This window comes from Lepisma saccharinum, chromosome 13 (genome assembly GCF_977018435.1).
Source record: "Lepisma saccharinum chromosome 13, izLepSacc3.1, whole genome shotgun sequence".
Lineage (NCBI taxonomy): Eukaryota > Metazoa > Arthropoda > Insecta > Zygentoma > Lepismatidae > Lepisma > Lepisma saccharinum.
The window spans coordinates 36080619-36107139 of NC_139241.1; positions in this window are offsets into that span (position 1 = coordinate 36080619).

Here is a 26521-nt window from a genome sequence, read left to right on the forward strand (position 1 = left end):
AATTTTGGCTCGTACTCTCCTTGGAGTCACACAAGTTAATATTTAGTGCTTCCATCGTGGTGGTGATCCACCTTCTCCTGTGTTTTTGGGCAGTGCTACTTATATAAATTTTTGCCCTGGTTATTGTGAGAAGAATTTTCGCATCTTCGTCGTTGCGATCTTCAGTATGGTGTTTTGGAAAGTGTATTATTGTCTTGTTTCCTTCGACATGGTTTGGTCGAAGCTTGACTAGATTTCCAGCACCCTTTTATGTTCTTTGTCTGAGCGTTGCTCTACGTTGTTTTGTTCGCAAGATGACGCTGGACTTCCATATTTATTTACCTTTGCTGCGGGATGCGCGAAGATGATGGAAAACCAGATCGACTGATAAATTCTTCATCCTTCAATGGATTCACCATGGTGTGGAATTTTTGGGACTTGAATGCCGACCCTGTGGGTGTGTTTTGGTGGTCACCGCTGGATAGTTCTGAGATGTTATTCATGCAGAAACTTTACGGTGCACTGGACACTTCTTTTTCCTTTTCAGGTGGATCGTGCTACTTTGATGATATTATATATATACATATATACGTGTGAACTTAGATATTTGGCCACAATTTGTTGTTCTCCCTTGGAGTTTTTTCCTTTTGTTATTGCTCCAGGACGATATTTTAATCAGAGTATATATTATGCATGTAATCTTTGTTACTATCATCATGTTTTCGTCCAAGTGTCAGTTTTCAGTCTCATTATGTGTTCGCAAGGCCCTTGCTTCATTTGCATTTATCATATTTATTGGCATATTTTTGTGCTCATTAGTTATATTTCTGCCTTGGTATTTTTTTGGTCTCAACTACTTTATATTAATGGTTCCACTTATGCCTATTTTCATATTTATTGGATATATATTCCATTATTTATTATATCTTGTTTCATATTAATTTTTTAATTGGGCTAATCGGGATATAACAAAATATTGGAAACAAAAAAAAAAAAACATCGAACAAAGCGTTTTTTGACGATATATGCTATATGGCTATGGGTTTATACGCCTTTTTTTTGGCTTTGGTACAAGTGTATTGTTTGCTATTTGGTGCCTGAGTTTTTCTTTTTCGAAGGTGGGGGAGGTTGTGGTGAATCGGGACTTGTATATCCCGTTTCGCCACATTCTTCGGCCCACCCTGTATAGAGGAAATAACCTGATGCGCGAGATTGTCAGTTCGCGGAGAAACTTCGTTTGTTTTCAAAGAAACTCGCATGGCGGCGACTAGAATGCCACCTAGCGAGCTTCTCGTAGTTCAAGTTTTCCTTGTTGGGCAAACCAGTGTTCTCTCCGGGCCGATTCCGATAACAACAACTCCAGCAACCGTGTTCCACGACGTGATAGCAGGCTGGGTCAAAGTGGCGTGACTCAGCTCTTATCTTCCGATACACCTGAGAGCTTTGACTAGCACGTGGAATCCTTGCAACACGGAGTTAAGTATTATTACAAGAATGGTTTAGTTATCGGGTTACTTTAATAGACATTTTTTTTTTGAATCATTCATTTTTTTTTATGTAAAGTTTTTTTTTTGGCGAAACATTCTAACTTCATTTTTTTTTAATAATTGCCCCGAGTCTAATTCCTCCAAAGTAAAATGTAGTCAAAAGAAGGATGCAAATGATAGTGGCAATCCAAAAAAAAGAAGAATCTATGACGTGGATCGTCATTGTAAAAAAAAAAAAAGGGCGTTGTGAAAATCTGTTAAGAAAAAAGGGGGGGTAATTGGTAACTGTTCTTTTCTGGAGAGAAACGAGTTTTAAATGAAAATACATTGTTAATACTGTTGTAACTAATCAAATAACTGTGCCACTTGTTAAGCAAAAATAAAAGGTATTTGTTGAGAAATTATCTAACTTTACTTTCATGTAATTACGCAAAGCGCGGGGCGCTTTTTAAGATAAGTCCACCCCTCTTTCAACATAACTTTTTGTGTAGCAGATTTATTATATTTTCTTTTGGCAAAAGGGTCATAAAAAGGGAGGGAGTCGTATTTTTTTGATTGCTCATATACATGTCAGTTCGTCGGGAGTGGGACTAGACGAGCCCGCTATAAAACTCCCGACCAGCTGGCGGTATATGGAAGATATTGGAGCGACGCATTACTTAACACCAAAAAAAAAGGTAAAACTGGGATTTGTAATTTTGACTTGTGCCCATTTTGATGGTTAGGTCCTTTTGGTTTTCTCCCTACAGCATCGAAGCCACCCGAGGTTGAAAAACTTAATATATATATATATTGTAAGTATATTCTTTTGTGGAGGGTGTGTTATTTCTTTGTTTTACAGGGAGATAGCCAGGCAAAAAAAGCACGTACTTCCAAAAAAAAAAAAAATAATGGCTTGTGACGGATTGTTCCAAACAACACCGAAAGCGAGCATGACGTCACAACCAACATTGAATGGTAGTGTTTGAGCTCTTCGGCGTCACCAGAAAGGTGTTTGTGTGTGTGTAGTGGGGGGCAACCCATTGACTTAACTTAATGGTAGAACAAATATTAACAATAAGAATCATGGTTATGATAATAATTTTACAGTAATAACTATTATAAACAAAAAATAAAATTATATTATTATTATTATTACTATTATTAAATCCTCTGGGAGGACACTTCTATTCGTTCTACTAGATGAGTGAATATCAAGTACAACTTTTCCTTATTCTCTTTTTTTTTTTTACATTTTACACAGTTAGTGTACTGAAATGCACAGTTATTCTATTTTGTTTTTAAGTGTTAACTTTTCAATAAAAAGCTTTCTAAACATTATTTATGTTATAACAACTTCTGCTTTTTGTGACTTGAAATGGCCGATGGCATTTCCAGGGGGGGGGTCAACGGATCGGTTCCACCCCCCCCTCTTCCGACACCGATGTTTCAGCACAAAATATTATACTAAAGTAATTTCTTACTTTTGAAGATAGTGTGCCATTTCCAGTTATATGCTGTGGCATGCCCAGTAGTCAGCCCTCATTTAGCTATTTTTTCCTGCCTGTTTACAGCCCCATCATCACCCTCCTTGTATAGGCCCTTGCTTACGAAATAAAAGCATGCATGTTTATATTACCTTTGCAGAATAGGGTGACATAATCTTAGTCTCTCTACCTGTTCATTCAATCAGTGGCGTACGCAAGGAGGGTTACTGGGTTTAACCCCCCCCCCACTTTGAGCTTGAAATATTATGGAAATGCTGTGTAAAATTAATTGCCAATTTAGCGCTATTGCATTCAATGTAGAAACTGATCAGCTTGAGGGCCTCCCCGGTGGCGCAGTGGTAGCGTCGTTACCTTGAAATCAAGGGGTCCCGGGTTTGATACCTTGTGGAGGCACATAGTGGTTCGGATACCACTTTGAACCACAGGTCCAGTCTCGATTATCCATACTGTGCATAAAGTGGACTTAAAAAACCAACTCAATCTATCAATTGAACAGCTTGACTGATTGATTTTGTTTATTTTTCTTCGCATCTCTGTCACTTTTGGGCTAATTGCGAAGATGAGGATGAGTGATGATATGATAGAATGGATGAATGGACACTCACAAAGAACACCTGTGCTCAGGCTGGGATTCGAACTCACCACCCCTGGCGTTGTAGCCTGCTTTCGTAACCACTCATCCACGAAGGCTGGCTACTCAAGCTTGAATCACTTTGTATGCACACATCACTAGTATACTCTTTGGGTATATATTAAGACCCATAAATGTTATAAGTACATTCTGAACTATCACACACTGACCTAAATGCATTGTTGGTTATATTCTTATTTACTCTTACATTTTTTTCTCCTTTCAGATCATGGACGCCTTTCCATACAGACATTTTAAAGAAATGCAACATGCATATTTTTATCAATGAAGTAAAATTGGTTGACTTTATTTCTTCAACCTAATCTTTGGTGTGAAAAAATTAAGCTCGGTATTTGAAATAGAGTGGTTAAAAATTATGCATATGAACATATTTATAACTTTTACTAAATTTGCTCTGCCTTCTTAAGAATGTACATTTTCCTTTATAATTAATTTATTAAAGTACTGAAATAGGTTCTAAAAGCACCAAAAATAACTCGCATTGTAATGATTGTGGCATTGAACTGAGTGTGCAGAACCAGCAGCAAAGGAATGTGCTTAATGTGTATGCATTTAGTGGCAAGGTAGTATTTTTCAGAGGTTATCCTCTTACCATGTATGTAAATACGTGCATCCCATGTATCGTACATAAAATTTATCTACGGATATACAAGTATACAGTATTTTGTTGTGTTAAGTATGTCATTTATATCCTAGCAATGTATGATTGTATGTGTGAGTACGAGTTGCTTTCCAATCAGTACAGAAAAAAGTTGATATTTTGTAATTAACGGGTGTAACTTCTGAAGAGCAATCTTCTTCATGTTATATTGTACAGTCAAGGACACTTCTGGGTTGTAACAGCACCATTGAATTTCAATTAAATCATTACAACCCAGCAGTGTGTGTGACTGTAAATATATCCAGTCCCAATTGGCTTCTAAGCATCAAGTGGAAGTCTCAAAAAATACTTATTGGACAAAATGTATGTACATTAAAAGTTGCGACTTTTTTGTATGATTTAGAAATCGATACATAATATTACTTGCAAGCTTCATGTAATTTATGGATGGCTTGTTCTTCTACATGAATACTTTGGTGAGCGTGCCGCATCTAGTTTCCTCTAAGATTTTTAAGCTTTGTCAAAATTTAATGCTAAATTGAATGATATTCTTTTTATAAAGAAGACAATTAATCACATTAAAATCTGAACACATTAAATGAAGAAACACTGTTTCCCTGTGATGTCGTATATTACACAATTCTCTACTTTCATAAATTTGCTATCTGGGAAGAAATTACAATGAAGTCATGATTGCTCTATCTCATTCTGCATTCATATTGTATAAGATAGAAAAGATCTGACTGATTCTTCAAGGTTAAAGGTAAGCATTATTATACTAGTTGAAGATCATTTACCTCTTCCTCACGAACCCCTCAAACTCACCCTGTGGGAGGAAAGACACACTCTATACAAGGGTGAGAAAACTCACCATATGGGAGGAAAAGCACACTATACTAGGGTGAGAAAACTCACCCCATGGGAGGAAAACACACTATACTAGGGTGAGAAAACTCACCCTATGGGAGGAAAAACACACTCTATACTAGGGTGAAAAAACTCACCCCATGGGAGGAAAAACACTCTATACTAGGGTGAGAAAACTCACCCCATGGGAGGAAAAACACACTCTATACTAGGGTGAGAAAACCCACCCCATGGGAGGAAAAACACACTCTATACTAGGGTGAGAAAACTCACCCTATGGGAGGAAAAACACACTCTATACTAGGGTGAGAAAACTCACCCTATGGGAGGAAAAACACACTCTATGCTAGGGTGAGAAAACTCACCCTATGGGACGAAAAACACACTCTATTCTCCTGTATAAAACAAACAAGACACATTAGAAAGAAAATAATTATTGGAGAAAAATGCATGAACATTTAACTTTTTCGACATAGTCACCAAGGTATTCCAAGCACTTTTCGAATCATGTGACCAGTTTTTTTATTTCTTGTGTGTAAAAATTCCGTCCAATTTCAATTGAGTTGACTTTTGTACTCATCGGTTAACAATCGCAGCACCCAGTGAGAGCACAGTTTACTATACACCCAACTGGTCATGAATCAGCATAGACACACTAGCATAGGATATGTTCAGTTCACTTCCAATCTCTCTTAATTTTCACTTGGCGGTTGGCAAGTATGATTGCATTCACACGTTCCATTTTGTCGATTGTGTTCACAGTTCCAGACTGCCGAACACAATGTTCATCGTTCACGTTCATTCTTTCCTCTTCGAACATCTGTCACCATTTCCTGATCATGGGGTGTGACATTGCATTCTCACCATACACTTCGACAATTTGGCGATGGATTTTACTCTGATTATGCCTTCATGTCCACAAAAAACGGACGACTGAGCGTAACTCAATGTTGGACGCCACCTCAGTACTACACGCCATACTGACACAGAGACTACTCTCATATTAAAGCATCTGGAGCATGGCTGCTTCGGGTATGAGGAGAATACATTCCGGACAGTGCTGCCAGCAAGCATGATTATTTTCCCTCTTTTAGTACAGGAACAAGGCTCGGGTGTAACTTACTTTTTGATTCGCCATGGATTCGTATAATGGATTCAGTACGTTCTTTTATGGTTCAGATGTTTCAGCATATACAGACCTAAAATATTTAGCAAAACCATCAGAAATATCTTTTGCAGATTTGAGAGAATTTTCTTCAAAATGGCGTCAGTGCAGGAGAAAGCTAAACGTGTTTCATGGCATCGTGAGACCAAGTCACCGATTACTGTGCAGCGTAATTTTAGGAGGAAATATGGACGGCCACCACCTGCTTACTAAGGCATCTTAACGTCCACATTCTTACCGTCGCGTCTCGTGTTTGTTGCTCTACTGAATTGTGTCAGGCTTGTTCCGAATTACACATAGGCGCGCATGCCCGCATGCCAATGCACGTGTATCCACTATTGGTGTACACGGGCGTACGCTGGTTTCTTTCGGGGTGGGCTGAACTTCTGAACTCGGATGGTGCATAAGTGCGTTCAGTGATGCAGGAACATTTATCATCTGCGAGTACAAAATTCGTCCTCCATATATATATATATTCTTCCATTTACGAAGAGCACACATGGATTGTTTTGTTTTTTATACATTAAATACATTTTATATCTTTATTCTCTAGAATTTGTGGATATTGTAAAACAGAAAATTCCGAAATATATAAAGCTCTAGACCTCGTTTTGGGCTCATTGAGAATGTGATGGAACGGAAAAATCAGAATTTTGTCATTTGAAAGGAGTGAACAAACATGCATCTATTCATTTTAATGCAGAGTGCGATTTGAAAGGACAATAGGGGGGATTTCCCCCCTCCTTTCTGTTTTGAAACACCACCTTTCTGGTTATGAATCTCAACCGGGGATCATTATTTCCAACCCACTTGTAAATTATATCATACTTGTGGACTTGTAGTGTTCCAGATGAATTAAATAAAGTTTACCGCACCATAGCTACAAACAAAAAATTTGTTACATAATTTTGTGTTGGGTCCGTAGGGCCGAGACCACCCACTAATTTATGTGATTTTTTAAACTTATAAATTCAAATGTTTGAGACCACCCAATGTTTTTGAAAAATTGGCGCCCCTGGCTGTCTTTCATTCAGCTGCCATGTATTCGGTATTTTTCAGATTGGTGGTGTTTCACAAGTACTTTTGTATGGAATACTAAAACTGAGATGTGTTTCTGACGTCGAGATGATCCCCGATCGACTCGTGGGAGGTTCAGGTTTGAAGGATTGGTAAAACATTTGACAAAGTAGTTATTTAGGATGTAATTTTCTATATTTGAAGAGTCTTTACAAGTACTGAAAATTGTAACGAACACGAGTGTTTAAGGTTTTATATTTGTAAAATATTAAGTTGTTTTTTTAAATGTTACTTATTTCTAATAATGTGCAGGGTATCACAGACAACTATAGTTAGACTGGTAAAGTTGTTGTTGGAATTTGTACATATGTTTTGAAATACGTCATAATCTGTTCGTGTTGACGTCACATTCCCATCTCGGCAGAGGAAGTGTATGAACCTGCCTGAATATTTTCAACTAATGACGGGTTGTGTCGAAAAAACAAAAGAAGGGTAGGAATCAACAGGAATGCCAGAATAGTGTTATTGGTTGGCATTAATTTAGTTCCTTTGTAGCGATACTCGAAAATAATAATAAAGTACAGAAACTTTCGTGTACTATTTACGTTTGTCTTGTCCAACGTTAATTGTATATGCATTTGTGTATAGTGATTGGGATTTGGTATGCTATAGAATTGTTCTTTACGTCTCTTCAGGCAAAGCAAAGAAACGTAAGTAAATCTGTACAGTGCTTGTAAGTTCACATACAATAGGAAATATAAGTGATTATAAACCTGCGTTTAACTTTGAAAAACCACGTTTTTTTTTTGGTTTTTTTTTACCCAGCAAGCCCTGATGATTTGGAAACATTCTCATGTTCCCGACACACGGAGCAGCGGACTCACTTTGTAACGCCTAGTGTCCAACTGGAGGACGTTGCAAAATACTATCATTGTGACAAGTACAAAAAAACAAAAAGAACTGTTCATCAACAAAGTGACTGATGTTTGAAGTTGGATCCAAGATTGCAGTCACCAAGATGGCGGACGTTGTCATGACATGCACCAAAAGGTTTTCCCCCTAGGCGTAACATATTACTACCATGACCAATTGCTGCAATCTACTCTCCCTTTCATTTTATAAGGGGTGGTCAGGGACTTTTGACTCACCCTGTTAAATGCAAAACCGAAATCCTTCAGTTCTTAAAGCAAAGACGAAATTGACATAGCTACTCTTGAAACATTGAAAACAATTAATTCACCGTGTGGAGGAGGACGGTAGTTCAGGAGTTAGTGGAAAACCATACGTTCGAAAGCAATTTTTTCAATCTTTGGTGCACAATATGAATAGCCGGTTTGAAGACTTAGGTCTCTTTTCGTATGCAGTCCTATTAAATGCACACACACATGGCATTTAGATTATTAAGAACGTGTGTTTTATGGTGAAATGTCAGGTGAACTTTAATATTAGTGAAAGCATGTTATGCGTCACTAGTTAATATATTTTCACATCTACCAAGAAAATCCAAAACACATTTCCACCTCACTCAGGGATTATGTGAATTGACTTGAAATTATACCAGTATCTACAGATGAATGTGAAAGCGGGGTCAATGCCATGAATCTAATGTTTTATGAACAGACTGAGATTAAATATTTGAATGGATCATAGAATACATCGCCGTAAATAAATTTTGATTATACTCCGTCGTTGGTGTTTCATTTTCATGAGATATGAGCTCAAATTACAATTTTAAACCTTCGTTTTAAAAGTTATTCAAACACAAAAATGGATATCGGGGGTCATTTTAATGTTTTCTTTCCGTCTTCATTACTGCCTTCATTTATTATTTTTATTTCCTGAAAAATTGAGTGGGCTGTAGCCCCATCAACCCCATATCTGCGTACGCCAGTGTTGGTATATAAACTCGGAGAGTTTCTGTATCTTGTAAAATGAAAGTAATAACAATATCTTCCTATGCTATTAAACAGTGAGTATTTATAACACCATTTATAGGTTCTAGCCTAAGCCCAGCATTGGCTGAATTGGTTATGAATGAATGGGAAAAGAAAGTAGTAGAAAAAGGAGGTGACAAAATGATTCTGTTTTGCAGATATGTGGACGATTGTTTTGACATATGGAAGGGAACGAAGGGGCAGCTAGACATATTTGCCAGAGAAATGCAAGATGAAGAAAAAGGGATATTATTGGAACTCGAAATAGAAGAAGAAGACATGATAAGCTTCCTAGATATATTGATGAAAAGGAAAAGAGGACAAGAAATTGAAACCGCTTGGCATCAGAAGAAGTGTGCAGCAGGGGTATTCTGCCACAAAAGAAGTGATGTAAGTGAGGTGACAAAATAAATTTTATAAAGAATATGGAGGACAGAATCAAGAAAATATGCACAAAAGAATGTGAAAAAGAAGGCAAAATAAATAGCCTATGGAAACAGCTGGAAAAGAATGGCTATGAGAAGGAGGATAGACTGGACATAAACAGAAGAAGGAAGAAAAGTGGCAGGGGAGAATTGGAAGAGAAAGAAAAAGAGGAAGAGAAAGAAAAAGAGAGGTGGTTTGGAATAAGGAGTATGGGGAAGACCACAGAAAAGATATGCAAAGTGCTTAGAAAAGCAGACATTAAAACTTACAGGAAGGGAGGGAGAAGCATCTTAAGAATAGCGAAGAATGCTAACAAGAAAAAGGAAAACAGAGAAGAGGAAGGGATTATCTACGAAGTGAAATGTAAAGAATGTCAGAGTGTGTACATAGGAGAAACGAAAAAGAGGCTGAAAGACAGGTTGAAACAACATAGGGATGATGTACGACTTAAGAGAGAGAGAAATGCGATATTTAAACACACGAGAGAAACAGGACATGGCATAGACTGGGATGAGGCTAAGCAGATAGGAAGGGAGAAGAGAATGCTAGTGAGAAAATGGAAAGAGGCCAAGGAAATAGAGAAGAAAGGTGAAGAAGACACAATGAACTGGAATGGCGGACTGATGATAAACAAAGAATGAAAGGTGTTAGAAAGAGTGGAAAGAACAAGAGAGAAAAAGGAGAGAAGAAGGAAGAAGAATGATGGAAATAGAGCGTGAGGTAAAAAGTCCAACCACATTCACTTTCAGGTGAAAGTAAAGTTGACAAGGGAAAGCCACCTGCTAGAATGTTTCACAACAACTTTCTAATAGTCTGGAGGGGAGTATTTTTGTGTATATATATATCGTCCTGTTATTGTACCATGTTACATTTGTACTTAGTACATAGTCTGAAGATGACCTTGCTAGAAGGTTGAAACGTTACGTGTAGTTTATGTTTTATAATAAAATAAATTTCTGCCTTGGTCAGCATATTGAGTTTTTCAGGGAGTATTTATTTCTCGATCCCTCTAAGCGGAACACACTGTATACGGGGTGTACGTAAAAGTCTGCTAATAGAGCTGGTACCAGTCACAAGTGCGGAAAGAAGTTTGTCTTGTTTGAAATTAATCAAGATGTATTTGAGAATTGGAGCCGCGGTGGTTCAGTCGGTATAGCATTAGACTGCCACGCGAAAGACGCTGGTTCAAATCTTATTAAGAATGTATTTTTTTTTATTTTGAAAGTACTTCTGCAGGTTTTAACCCCCAAATACCCTCTGGACACGCCCTTGTATATTCACATTGGAAAATTTGCAAACACCCTCGATATTTGTTGCTAAACCTGGTCCACATGTAATGTTTTCTGTTGCATGATCATGCCAGACGGATCAAACATAATATGACGTGTGGACGGCAAGTTTGACGTCTTGCATGAACTGAAAGAGGTTTGACGACCGCTCGAAAGACGGATGAGCCGAAGCTTTGTTTTCAAGCAAAGCGGTCAAACTTCGCATAATTTTCACCGGGTCTCGTTGATGTTGGATGAGTAATGTCCTGTTTTTTTTTAATTTCCCAAGTTACTAGCCTTAATTTGCAGTAGGTGTCCACATCCATACGTATTTAATGATGCCTATCCTCATCAGGGGCGTAGCCAGACTCATGGGGGCCCCGGGGCAGACAACTTATGTCGGGCCTCAGTTACTGCTAGTAAATTGGCTGGATACAAAGAAGCGTAATTTTAGCATATGGGTGGCAAATAGATATAATTCTGTTGATTATGATAAATGATGTGTTTATTATTAAATATTACAATAAATTATTTACTAATTAACATACTAAGATTAATGATTAATTACAAAGCTTACAATATTGATTAATTTATTATCACTTACAATGTTAGACTAAATACTTAAATAAATTTCTTCTTAATTTTTGTCTGCAAAAAGCTTTTACTTTGTTCAAATTGATTTTCTTGGTTGTCATTTCCAATTGAAAGTAAAGCCAGACCTTAAAGCATTCCTAAGTACTGCCTAACGAGGTTCTTTATAATTTTCAATTTAGAAAACGATCTCTTTACTTATGCTTCTGTGACAGGACAAAAAGGAACATGAAAGAAGCCGTGCACACATCAGGATAACTGGAAACCAGTGAACTATGTTGAATAACTCTTTTACATAAATTCATGCCGTTTGTCTTGTGGTTCAAACATCTTCTAACTGATAAGTTTTTTGTTTTAAGTCCACTTTATGCACAGTAAGGTTAATCGGGACTTGACCTACAGTTTTAAGTGGGATCCAAACAGTGGTGGATCCAGAGATTACTGTTGGGAGGGGCGAATTTCAGAGTCTGGTACCTCACCGAACCTACAACAATTGCACTGTTTTATATGAACAATATATGGTTCTTTTAGCAGGACAACTATGCTCTACGGATTATCTTCTTTTAGGGCCAGTTTTTCAATGTCCTGTTAATCTTTCTGTTAACTAACTGCCAGTTGGAGATAACAGCCAGTCTTAACCAGCACCGGGGTTTTCAATGTGAAAGTAACTGCCAGTTAACTAAACCATGGTTCGTTCTCCGAAACAGTGTGTTGGCAATTCTAAAGCACGGAAATTACAGGAAATCGATCTGCGCGCCATCTGTTAGTATAGTTTCAAACCGCGTCGACTGGCACACAGCCTGGCGTTTAAATATAGCCACCGCAAGCACACCGCGCTCGAAAGCACGTTATTGCATTGTGAAACGATAGGAACAATGGCTGCGCATCCATTTTGTATGCTTACGAAATAAATTAACGAAAGACAGCACTACAAATTTGGTTTTCTTCTAATAAAGGCCAATTCCACGTGGGGGAAATGATGTTATGAGGCGCAAGCGCAGATACTTTCTTGTAGAATAAGCGTGAATAACTCGAAAGTCGAGACATTAATAATAACGGTTTGTTGATATAAACACTATTATTATTATTAATATGTAAATATTGTACATTTGACTGCATGCTTTGTACCTCTCTATGCATGTTGTTGAGCGAAAAAACATGATGTTAATAGTAAGCATGCTTTCTAAACTTCTAAAAATATGAAGGTACGAGTAAAAATAATTTTAAAATTTACTCTAATATTAATCCGAGAAGATCATTCAACAATAAATTAAATGTAGCACACGTAATAAATAATTGACAAGAAAAAAAATACTCGTAACCAGGACTCGAACTCGTATTACAAAACATAACACGCTCCGAAAGGTGGTACCGCTAACAACTACACCAAATTACCGATTGGAGATTGTCCCGCCTAGTAGACCAGATATCGTGACCACAAATTCTCTAACACAACCTTACCAAACGATTGGATTGGATTGATTTGGTGTTTTAAGTCCACTTTATGCACAGTAAGGCTAATCGGGACTGGACCTACAGTTTAAAGTGAGATCCGAACCACTTGTGCTTCCACCGGGTATCGAATCCTTACCAAACGAATTCTAGCAACTATGCTGCTTAATTTCCATATTTGCATGGATGTTGGTAAGCTCTGCCAAACAAAACGAGTCTTTTTCTGTACCAATTTAAAAGTTTTATGAATCATATCTTGTTTAATCTGACAGTGAAGTTGCGAGTGTGGAACTTCGATAGCTGCACGAGGCTTCCATGTTGCCTCGTAACTTCCAGTTAGGCTGGTAACTGCAAGAAGAAGCACCAGTAAAGATAATAGCCACCAGAGTTCCAGTTACGAGCTAACTGTACATTGAAAAACAGAAATTTTCACTAGCTTCCAGTTACGTGCTAACAAGAACCTTAACTGAACATTGAAAAAACGGCCCTAAGGGGTCCAGGGTGGAATGGATGGTTATTATTGTACATTGTTATCCATTGGCGTAGCAACATATTGTGGAACCTGGACGAGATCAGAATGCAAAGCCCCGTTCCGTTCTTTAAAATTTACATCTCAAAGTTCATAGATACAAAATCATCAGGCATACGTCAGTAAAGGTATTATCAAATTCAAATACCGCATTTCTTCGAATTCCAGGCACACCATTTTCTCGGGTCTTTGATCTTAAAAATTTAGGTGAATCTTGGATTCGATGGTATATTGATCAGAGTATGTATGCATAAACAGGGGTAGAAAAATACAGAACGCCTGAAAATTTTCAGCTGCTGCCTGAATTTTCAAATTCAGTGATAGTTTTTTTCTTTAATATTTCTAGTTCGTTTCCATCACCTTTTTTTTTAAAAAAAAATAACAAGCACAGTATGTGTTTTTTAATGTTTGTGTGTTTTCTGCATCACGTGTAACATTACTTTATTTATTTTTATTTATTTATTGAGAAAATTTCAGATACAGCACAGGTGGCCATTTTACACTGAAATTGTCAACAATGAGAAAGCAATAATTATAATAAGCATAAAAAAATAATAATTAAGAGTAACAAGACAACATAAAAGTGAATAGCAGATGAACAAAAAAATAAGTAAAAGTTGGCACTATGTGATATTACAGGCATTTCTTCTGATGGAAGACCGAAAGGCAAACTCGGAGGAAAATATATCAATATTTGAGGCGAGATCATTATATTGTGCTGCAAGTCTGTAAAAGAGAGATCTTTTTTGAATTTCTAGTCTAGGAATATAGTATAGTATTATGTTTAGTGAATTTTGCAGTCTTCCTGATTGGTCTGCTAAAGTTAGTAATCAATAAAAATATACTTGCATAGAAAAATCCTGATATAGTTGGATTCTCAAAGTATCTAATCAGTGTTCTTGCTACATTTAGCACCTAATATAGTATGAATTGAAGTCTAGTTAGTGTTGGACTGTAAAATGTTCTGGTACATGTAGTTACTTGAAATAGGAAATATTGACTGTGTATCTGGTAAAGCACTCAAAAAAATCAACTTCGTTTCCTCGTAGTACTCCCTGAAAGTGCTTCTTGCACGCTAACAAGGTTCTGGCGTGTGTTCCTATGCCTGCTACAAGCCTCTGTAAAATTCATATTGACCAGTGATTTATTTATTTATTTATTTATTGCGTCTTGTTTATCATGGCGAAGTTAAGGCTTTGTAGCCTTTTAACCATTCAACATGCTGTAGAGCCTAAGCTTTAAGCTTCAGTCAGTGGAATTTAGTCCTCAGGGACATATAGTGATTGTAGAATAAAAAAATAGAAGCCTCGAATAATACAGTATAACAGATACAAATAACCCCTGGTATTAATCAAACACTCAAAAAAAGTCAGTAATACTTGAAACGTACCCAGAATAAAAGACTATAAGGGTAAATAGCATGGTAAGAAAAATTTGGCAGGTGGACTTAAAAGCCACGTAGTCATCTGCTAACATCGACTTGTCCTGTGATTTGTCATTATATTGTTAAATTGTTATATTTAAGGGAAGAGAGAAAGAATATTAATAAACGTTCAGTTATAGTACTAGTACTCTTGGTAAAGGGGTTTCAGTCCTTACACACATAATAATTTTAGTTACATTAAAGTTTGGCCTCTTATAAGTGCAAAAAATACAAATACAATACAGTTTATCTAGAAAGCAAAAGCAAAAATACAATAACTGCGCAACATACTTAAAAATTAAGCAAGCCGTGATATTCTAGCGGCCCATAATAAGTATAAAATATACTCGAAAATACTCTGACATAAGGTTGACGGTTATCTGAGATCGAAATTTTCAAGCTTTCTCTCATGCATAAAGTGGCTCTAGGAATCACTAAGCCTGAATAAAATGGAAACATGCAGTAAAGGCACTTGGAGAGTTGTGGTGATCACATCATATGAAAAACATGCAAGAACAAGAATATATGGAACCCTACTCGTATATTTAGGAAACTTTACCTACCCTAACAGTAAGAAAATACCGAGGAAACTCTAAAATAAACAAACTTTCCTACGAAGCAAACCAAAAATAGCGTAGTGGAAGTCAATAAACCCTAACAACAACAAAATTCAACAACTACATCAAAACAAAAACAACAACAATAATAATAATAATAATAATAATAGTAATAATAAAGTTAGTGGGTACAGTTTTACTTAAAAGTACTTCTTCCTTAGTGATTAGAGAATTTTTTAAATAAAAAACAAAACTCAAAGTTAAAAATTAAAAAAAATATAAGATACAAAAGGCAATAAATAGAAAAATTAATTGAAAAAGTTCAAAAAATTATCTTTGCAAGTCTAAACTGCAATAAACACTCCTGCCCGAATAGATGAAATTGTGTTATTTGAGTAAAAAATGGAAATAAACTTTTAAAATAATAAGTTAAAAGTTGAAAAATGTCTTTGTGAGTCCAACATTTAATAAAAAAATGTTGCCTGAATAGATGAAATTGTGATATTAGAGTAAAAAAATAAACCTAAACTTCAGCTAAAGTTGAAGAAACACAGTTTGTGTGTCTAAATTGCCATGCAAACTCTTGCTTGAATCGTTCAAATAGCGTTTTCTGAGTAAAATACACAAAAAATGCAAAATATTGGCCCTAACAGTAAAAAATCTGGTCAATTTTACGTGAATCCTGATGTTTATAAGGCAATAATCAAAGGGTCCGTGGTTCGCAACCTAGAAATAAGGGCAAATAGTGGATCGCATCCACTTTAACCTGTAGATACTGGAACTGATTGTTCCTAGTTCAGCCAAATTCCTTACGCTTTAGGTCAAATAGTCTTTGCAATGTTACGAAAGGCGGAAGAAAAAAAACGCGTAAATTACTTCCACAAAATAAAATTGGAACCTCAAAGAAAATCAATACACGCGTGTAAAAATATTGGCGGCACCTGACTTCCATTCAGCTCCCATAGGGGGAACATAAAAATGGAGAGCCTTTCTTCCCCTCGCGGTTTGGGGTGACGATGAATGCAACCTCGTAGCAGGTTCTTGCTGTAAGCGTATTCTTCCCTTTTTTTAAGAGCAATTATTATTAATAACATGCATTCTGCCCGTATACTTCGTTTTCATATAGGCTATATCGTTCAATTTCTTCGCCTTTAAAGCAAACATAGGCTAACGCCATATATTGTGTTACAATATCTTCTACCTCTGATTGCATCGGGACCGGTTGAATTCGGATAAATCCAGATCCTTAATTATAGCTAATATAATCCAGCACCGTCGCCACATGACGTCATCCACGCCTGGAAACCTTGCCTGACGGCATCAAATGGCTTAGAATAGCCAAAACGTGTCCTGAAAACGCATTAACTTCAAGTACCCCGACTGTATAAATCATCTGTGACTCATATCCGGCTGAAACACATATATAAAGTACAACAATAGTGTTAGGTTAGGGTAAAAAACGAACTCCATAATAGTGTCTTTTGTACATTAATGGAAAACCATTAATTCCAAACTCCCACGTGTGCATAAAGCACCCATGACTCATATCCGGCTGTAACGCATATATAAAGTACAACAATAGGGTTAAGTAAGGGTAAAAACGGAATACATAATAATATCTTTTGTGCACTAATGGAAAACCATTAATTCCAAACTCACACGTGTGCACGAGTCATCGATGACTCATCTCCTCCTCCACCCCCGACACGTGGCGCTTGATTAATTAACAATAGCGTCACCCCTCGATAATGAATAAAAAAACCATTAATGTCAATTAAAAAAATGATTAATTGCTCTCAAGGGTTGTCTCTTCTACTAAGCAGTTTGTAAGTTTAGAAAAGACAGGAGATGCAGAGATGAAAAATTGCGTAATGAGGGAACCCTGTGACTGACTATAGCTAGGAAGAAGTGAAAGACTGAATCGATTCTGGAGAGGTGAGTGGGACATGCCATGGACCAGACGGGAGAGCAGTATTCTATTATTGGGGAGATGAATGATTTGAAGTACAAGGTGAGGGCTGAGATGTCACTAATTTCAGTGAAACGGTAGAGTAAACCTAAGAGACGCATGGCCTTTTTTGTGGTGAATAAAATATGTTCCTCAAATGTGAGCTTTTGGTCGAAAACAATGCCTAGGTCTTTGTGAGAGGATACTGATTTGATGTTATTGCCAGAGATGGAGTAAGATGACTTTAACAGATTCTTCTTGAGTGAGATAGTGAGAGTAGTACACTTGTCAGGATGTAATGTAAGGTCCCATGTCAGGCACCAGGAAGTAAATGTTTCTATGTCATTCTGAAGAAGATGAGTATCGTCGGAAGTGGAGATTTCTCTGAAAATTTTACAGTCATCTGCGAAAAGAAGGTAATTGCTAGAGGGAGCTGTGAGATGTTCGGCAAGGTCTATTGCATAATTTGTGAATCAGAAGACGATGACTAACAGTATCAAAGGCTTTGGCCAGATCAAAATATATTACAACTAATTGTGAATTATTTGAAATGCATTTCATAGCATGTGAGAGTAAAACAGACAGGTTTGTAAGACAGGAGCTACCAGGAAGAAAACCATGTTGCTTAGAGCTTAAGTACGGAGAAACGAATTTGTACAGTCTGTCTTTGATTACTTTTTCACAGATGATGGACAGAGGAGAGAATAAGGAGATTGGTCTGTAAGATGAAACAAAATTTTTGTTACCACTTTTGTGAATCGGTGTGATGTTAGCTTGTTTCCAAGCGTGAGGAAAGATGCCTTCCGAAAAACATCTGTTCAAGAGAATGGAAAGGGGATAGCACAGGGATTGCACAGTTTTCCTGAGGAACATGGTGTTGATATCGTTCGGTCCTAGGGCACGGTGAGCTGAAAGAGACGACAATAGATTCTTCACCTCTTCGGGTGTAGTGACAAGCGTTGTTAGAGAGGAGGAACAGACTGGTCTTACGTTTGGCAACGCTGCAAGGGAAGACGGCGGGCAGAAGTTACCATGAAAATAAGCGTTGAAGAGTTCTGCCCTTTGGTCGCCTATCGCACTTTCACTATCATGTGTAATTTCAGCTGGAATCCTACTGTTATTTTTCCTCGAGTTTATTAGATTAAAAAAGTTTTTTGAGTTTTCCGGGATTGTTGCAGTGATATTGTCTATATGTTCCTTATATTTTTTTCGAAGGAGATACTTTGAGTGTCGTCGCAGAGCAGCAAAGGTATCATAATAATAATCATGCCATTATATTTCTTTCTCTGCTACTAACTGGATTTTAAAATCTGTGGTGATATGGTAGAGTCGGCCATATATTAGAATTACTGCATAGTTTGTCATGTTGTTACCAGTTGAGCCTTCTTGAGGAAAGCCGCTCTCGCGCAAGAATTAATTACTTCTAATCCAATGCAATTAATACATTAAATGCTTTAAGATCATATTTCAAAATGTGTACCCTTATCTTAGTTAGATTCATGGCTTTCTTAAACTATATTTGAAAGCAATAAACAAAAATTGCTGGCTCCTGAGAAAAAGGGGCTGGCGTCTGAATTCCAGCCCTGTAGGTAAATATACCATGGTATTAGTGTTATATAGAATGACGTATTTGCAAATTTCAGTAATCAAGTTTTCTCTTCGATGTTTGACCGAAGTACCCGTAACGAAATTTTGTTTCCGTTAAATTTGTTGTGTTAGAACAATCAACATTTCACAACAGGAGACAGTCTATTTTTAGTAGCGAACTCTGTGTTCTTTTCTTATTTGAAGTAACGTGGTGGTCAGTGAGACAGGTTTTGTGACATTGCGAATTTGAATGTGTTCTAACTTATTACTACCAATTTATTTATCACAGGCTCAGCTTTTGAAGTTACGTTATCGTTAGCTTCCTTTATTCTTCTAAGATTTTTCTCTGAGTTTTGTCTGTGGGTGTTTATTGACATTCAGTTTACCCTTTAGGATTATAAAGTGGGTTTTCTGGGTGACAATCGTCAATTTCACCGTATCACACAAGTCCTCGAAAGTGTTCATCGCAATAATGGACTTCCTTTCCAACTCTGTTCTTGAATTACCTTCTATTACAATTATTACGTCATCTGATAGTCTGTAGTGCTTTTGATCTCCGAAATATTTCCTAATTTTCGAGAGATGACTCCAAGTTGAGATTTCACAATTGGGGCACAATTCGGGATCTAGAATGGATCTCTGTGAACAGCCTTGTGTTGTTGATGTTGAGGCCGTGTAGTTAGGATGTATGTTTTCATGTCGGCGCAATAGCTCTCCAGAACTCCTTAGGTGGATCCTGGGCGCTCTATGTCTCTTAACGTCCTGAAAGATATGGCCAACTAGATTTGGTACAGGTAGATGCCAGTTTAAAGCTCACAACTGCGTCAAAGTCTCTACCATCTGTGAGGGCCTCTTTTTACAGTTGGAAGAGGGATGCAAGGCCATTTGTACCTTACAGCCTTGCGCCGGAGAACCAACTGCAATCGACTTGATATATCGATTGCAAATACACTCGATATAAATGTCGATTGCTCTCAATTACCACGACCTCTTGTAATACAACATGAAATAATTGGTATTCCTTTTGAGTTTGCAAATACTGACATAAATCTAAGGTAATAAGAATTGCATAAACCTCTCGAAATACCTATCACTCAAGCTTAAAGAATTACTTCGCAGACCCAAAAGGAAGAACCGTTAGTGGTCTTACATTACATACCTACTATCTGAATACCTACATACTGGCTATCAAGACTAACTTCATTACATGCCTATATTTGCCTGAAGTGACATGAGGAAATTCCAGTGATTACTGTAATTACTGTGATGGTAGGCTACTAGAGTTTTCAAAGTTTCTAAAAAAAAAACTAAAATGTTCCCTAACTACTAAAACTATCTTGTACTAGGTATGTAGGAGTTAATAAGAATAACTAGTTTATAGTGCACTAAATATGTGAAATGTAAATAATAAGGAAAAACATTGTGCTGGATCTTGTAGATAGCGGTGTATTCCACAATGGTCGACCATGGGCTACGTGAGATTTAAACGCGTGATTACCCAAAGACGTGTTCAGCCAACCTCGACGCTGGGGTGGTCAATGAGGAGCACTGAAAACAAAGAAGCCCTGTGTTCGATACCTGGAGAGAGAGAGAGAGAGATAGATAGATAGATAGATAGATAGATAGATAGATAGAGAGAGAGAGAGAGAGAGAGAGAGAGAGAGAGAGAGAGAGAGAGAGAGAGAGAAATAGAGAAAATTCATTCGCAAAAAAAATTCGTCCTTCACCTTCTTTCAGAGTGGCACGAGACAGTAGTCGGTCAGCATCTGAAAATAAAGTTTTGTTTCGTGTGCATCAGTTTATATATAGTATTTATTTTTTATTTTGACTAAAACTATAAGTTAAAGCGATTATAGTCGCCAGCAAAGTAGACTTCACTTCACACAAAGTATTTTAAGTGCTGGAGGGAAAATAAGTGTACCACAATTAATTCGATTGTCAAACATTTCAATTAAAAATAATATTGTGCATTTCCATCGACCGTGTCTTTGATTAATGGCGAATTCACTAAAAACACCATGTCGGGAAATTTAAATGCATAAATTATTCTAGCAATTGCATTTAAAATTCACGAAACAGCAGGGGAGAAGAAAAATAAACCTCTAAAATGAAGAAATATGCAATAAAAACGGCAAAAACTACGGAAAATTAACTTAACGCTAAAAATGGCCAAATAAATGCAAAAAAAAAAAAAAAAGAAAATTCAAAATTAAAACAAAGTTTTCTGGTCCCAACTTAAGGAAAACGGACTGATATGAGGTTTAGCATTGTTTTCAAGGATTAGAAAAAAACGTGATTTGTCATGTAATGTCTTCGTTAGTTTGTTCCCAGTTTGTCATGAACAAATCATTTAGTGCTACCAACATATAATTTAGCCGTAGTTATATATAAGGAACTGCGTCAGGGTCGTGTGTTATTTAAACCGAAATAAATGTTCTGGACAAATTTAGACCAGGAATGTTGATGCTCAGAACAAAACCATCTTAGACCTACTCCTTCCTTCTTTATATTTTGGTATATTTTTTCCAGACATTATATGTTTTATGTGATCCAGAAAGAACGCCCTATTCATCACTTTATTTATGCGAAAAATTGCAAGCTACAAAGACAGAGGTGTGACACAGACATGGGAGTTTGACGCAAGATATGTCAATCAGGTGTTAATGTCACATCACTCATCACTTAGGTTTTGAATATCTCATCACTCAGATGGGCACCACCGTTGTCGGAGCACTCATGCAGCCGAGCCACGAAGCTACGCCGCAATGTATTCTCCAGCATAGCAACAGGAATAGCGGCGATTTCATGGCGGACGTTAACCTCCAGTTCCTGGATCGTTGCTGGATGGGTTTCGTAGACCCGGTACTTCAACTATCCCCACAAGAGAAAATCGGCTCCCGTCAGATCCGGCGAACGTGCCGGCCAAGCCATGGAAACCAGGGCTGCGTGTGTCATTGCACCGTCCTGTTGGAACCATGTGATCTGAGGAATGCGTTGGAGCGCCGGCGCGAGAAAGTCTTGGAGCATGGTCACATAGCGCTTCGAATTGACAGTACATGTTGCACCAGTGGCATCTCGAAAGAAGTATTGTCCAATGATTCCTGATGTACTAATCCCAAGCCACACAGTTAACTTTGGACTGTTCAACTCACGCTGATGCAATCGCCGCGAGATTTCTGAACCCCAGAAACGGCATTTTCTTTGTTGACCGACCCGGATAGCAAATAGTGCGCCTCGTCAGACATCAGGAGATTGTCGACAATGCGTGGATCTTATGCCCACGTGTTGAGAAACGTGTCACAAAACTGAACAGGTGCCACTTTGTCGGCTGGGATCATTGCTTGCTCTACTTGCACCTTATACGCTCGCGTTTGCAAATCCAAGTGTAAGATGCGATGCAAACTGCCATACGTCGCATGCAGTGCTTGCGATCTGCGGCGCACTGATCTTCTTGGACTTCTCTGGATGTCGGCCCGTACACGGTCGATGTTTTCCTGTGTCCTTACGGCTCGGGGTCGGCCAGGAGACGTGCTGTTTCGTACTGAACCCTCCTCGCGCCACTTCGCTACCCAGCACCGAATAGTGTGGCTGTTCGGTGCGTCTCTGGGTTGGCGGAAAGCTCGTTGGGTTGCTACAGTGGACTTGCTTTCAATAAACAGCTCCACCGCGCGAACACGGTCTTGCACATTCCACTTCTCTAACGCAACTGATTCTCCCACTATTCGTGCACACGCTTTACTGCCTCCACGTGCCGACCAGTGTCGGCTTTGCAATAGCCAATCGCAATCGGGCGTCCTTTCCGGATCACCTTGTATTACACTGTCGAGGGTGGCTTAAGGACCGGGCAACTGAGTTTATTTTAAGTTCACTTTATGAACAGAGAGGCCAATCGAGACTGGACCTACAGTTTAAAGGGATCCGAACCACCTTGTGCTTCCATAGGGTGCTTGCCAATTTGTTTTGAAAAGAGTTTGAATTTATTGTTGACAAGAATTAATTGAAGTTACTGCTGCATAACATAATAAGTATATTAGAAAACTCATGCAGCAATTTGAGCTAAGCTCTTGTCTTGATGCCATTATGTAGGTACTAAATAATACACACACACATTGAACGTGTTCATTAACAGTAACATTGAAAGTATTCTTAAAATAGTACTCTTAATTTCCGTAATTAAAACTGTAAATATGCAATATGGTCATGTTTTTTTTAATTGGAGCAAGGTGGTATATAGGATGCGCCAGAAATCCATTTTATTTTGAGCTGCCCTGTACACTGCATTTACAAAATACCGTTTAATAAGAAAATAAAATTAGCTACTCGAAATTCATGGCAAGTTGTGAAATACGCTGCAAAATTTGGTCTACCCTTTCATTTTGCCTGGCAGTGGCAGCGATTGGGTTCCAAAACTAGGGGGGGGGGGGGGGGGGCAAAGTGAAAAAGTGTGGGCAAGGACAGTTTACTTTCCCTTGGACCATAAGGTTTAGCATAGTGCAGGGGCAAAAGCAGCAAAAAGGTTGTGGGCAAATGCCCCCTCGTCCCCCTAATCGCTGCCGCCATTATTGCCTGGTATAATATCGGACTTCATAAGAAGCTTATATATAAACTACATAATGCTTTGTAGAAAATATACAATTGATTCTTAAAGATGGATTTTTATTATGTAGTAAATAATATGTTTTATTTAGATAACAACTCGTTTGAACCAGTTTCCAAATTCAAATACTTAGGAGTAATATTAACAAATGAAAATTATATTAAAGAGGAAATAAAAAGTAGGCTTAATTCAGGAAATGCATGTTACTTCTCTCTTCATAAACTTTTGTCTTCTCGTTTAATATCTAAGAAACTGAAAGTTAAAATATACAAAACAGTAATTTTGCCTGTAGTATTATATGCATGTGAAACTTGGTCCCTTACATTGAAAGAGGAACATAAATTGAGAGTATTTGAAAATAAGATCCTTAGGAAAATATTTGGACCTAAAAGGGATGAGGAGACAGGTGAGTGGAGAAGGTTACATAATTTAGAACTACATAATTTGTATTCATGTCCAGATATTATTAGAATAATTAAATCAAGAAGACTTAGGTGGGCAGGCCATGTGGCACGAATGGGAGAGGAACGAGGAGTTTACAGGATTCTTGTTGGGAAACCTGATGGTAAGAGACCTGTAGGAAGGCCAAGACGAAGATGGAGGGACAACGTTGAGATGGACGGACCTAAGGGAAATCGGTAGGGATGGAAAAGAGTATATAGAACTTGCTCAAAATAGGGAAACATGGAAGGCCTGTGTTGCTGCAGCCATGAACCTTCGGGTTTAAGAAGGCTAGAGAGTTAGTTAGTTAGTTAGTTATTTCGTAAGAAGTTCTTGGAGAATGGTTTGAAAATCATATTAGTCTAAAAAAATCATACCTGTTTCTCATTGACGATTATTCAGAAGATAGCTTCAAAGGGAGAGAGACTGGAAGTTCATGTGCATCCATCTGAGCGTCTAAACGACAAAACGACAGCGCGTTGTCGTCAACTCTTTTTGTAAAGATGTGGAGAGTGCACTGTCCGCACCTGACTAGAGAGAATCAAAAGCACGTTCGACAACTGTGCTCTGTAAATGGGGCAGAATAGAGCTCAAAATCAAGATCTTACCGAATGCAATTTCACCTAAAGTTTCTCAGGTTGCCTATTTTGGTCTTGAGAACATCTCCATCTTCATCTTATTGGAAATATGCAGCTTGACTAAGATGAGAAAACCCCTCGAATTTTCAACCGCAAGCGAGAGGTGAGCTTTGGTGATGCAATCAGTTTTTACCCCCCCCTTTTTTTTGGCGTTGCCGCAAAAATGTGTGGCACTCTTCGACACATCGTCACCTTAAGTCAGTGCCAAGTCCTTGTGCCATCCTGAAGGTTGATGCCAGCAAGAGTATAGAGTTAATATTTAACAGAGTTTTCAACAACGAAGCTATCAGTGCTCTAAGGTACTTAAAACCGAAAAGCAATTGTTTAGTTTGCTGACTGGTAACATATATACAAATTTGCATACCCCCCAAAAAATACCATCTCCAGAAATAAAATCACAAATACGCCACTGAGTGGGCATATCCCCCCTCCCCAAACGCTTAATTCGCATGGGAGATAAGCAATGCACATATCAACACGGAGCCATTGGGCACGAGTGAAGAGGAAGTGAAACGAGAAAACAAATGACTATACACACTTTAGTTTGATGGTTTGCCGAGGTTCTTCTCATCTTGTTCGAGCTGTATTCGTGCGCTCAAGCATCAGTTTCTTTACTACGCCACAGTGTGAATGCATCCAATGAAGATCGCTTCTATAACCGATCTTTACCATTCGCGAGTAAATATTCGAAAAAAATCAACCGCGCTTTATTCTCTCGAGTCAGATATTTGAGATAAACAAGTAAGGGGCCTCCACCGGGATCTAACCCGGGAACCCTTGACTACAAGGCGACAACCTTGACCACCAGGCTGTCGAAGAGGCCCACATTTGAAGACCTGTGTTTCTTCTTGCTGAAAAGGAAATGCATTATTTAGGGAATATATTAGTTGTTTCTATGTAGAAGTCCGTTTGGTTGTTTTGCTTTATTTTACTTCGCTTTCTGCCACTTGTGGCTAATCGCGAACGAGCAGTATGTACCTCTCCTATGTATAGGTTACTCACGCATATGATGCATTGTGAAAGACCTTCCAGATGCGAGACCTTGCAAATGTGAAGTACTTTTTACAGTAGCGGCTCGTGCCTAAAATAACAGGTGAAGAAGTATATTTATAGGCAATGAAAACAAATAGTAAGTGCCAGTGGCCCCCAATTTAAAACGTCTTTTTTGTCTTCATCCGTCCATCTGGAAAATGGTGTCTGCAACAAATTACACACTAAGTCATTTACTGGGTTCATTGTAGAAACCACAGCTCAACACATGAACACAACACACGATAGGAAACGCGAAACACACACGCGGAACAAGATCTCGCGAGAACGCGAAGATTTTGCCACAATCACTGGATGCGATGTTTTCTCCGACGAGAGAACTGCTTCATCTAGAAGGCGACACCCGTTCAAGGCCAACGCTAGGTGACGTCACCGTTGCCATGACAACCGGCTAAGTTTTCCGCAACCTAGCGGTGTTTGCTCTTGGGTTGGGACGAACTCAATACGTGCGTAGCGCCGAGCGGCGTGTTATTTGAGTATTATCGTGTGCGTTCTGCTGGGAAATAGTTTAATTTAACAAGCAAATGAAAAATGTCAATATTAATTTGAAAATTAAGTGAAAACATCTGCACTTGTTGCACTTGGCCAGCCGCCACTGCGTTTACACTTGATGAGCGGCTGCGGGACGATTGTAGCTCCCCAAGGCTGTTGGGCCGATGTCGAATGTGGATATCTGTAAATTGTAGTGTTAGTAGGATGTTCAGCAGACGCAATTTGCTATAAAATGGAACGTTCACCATATATCTCGATTGCGTTCATATCTCGCATTCAGAATCCCATTTTGTGAACAGATTACTAGCCAAAACCTCTAGTATCAAGTGTTTA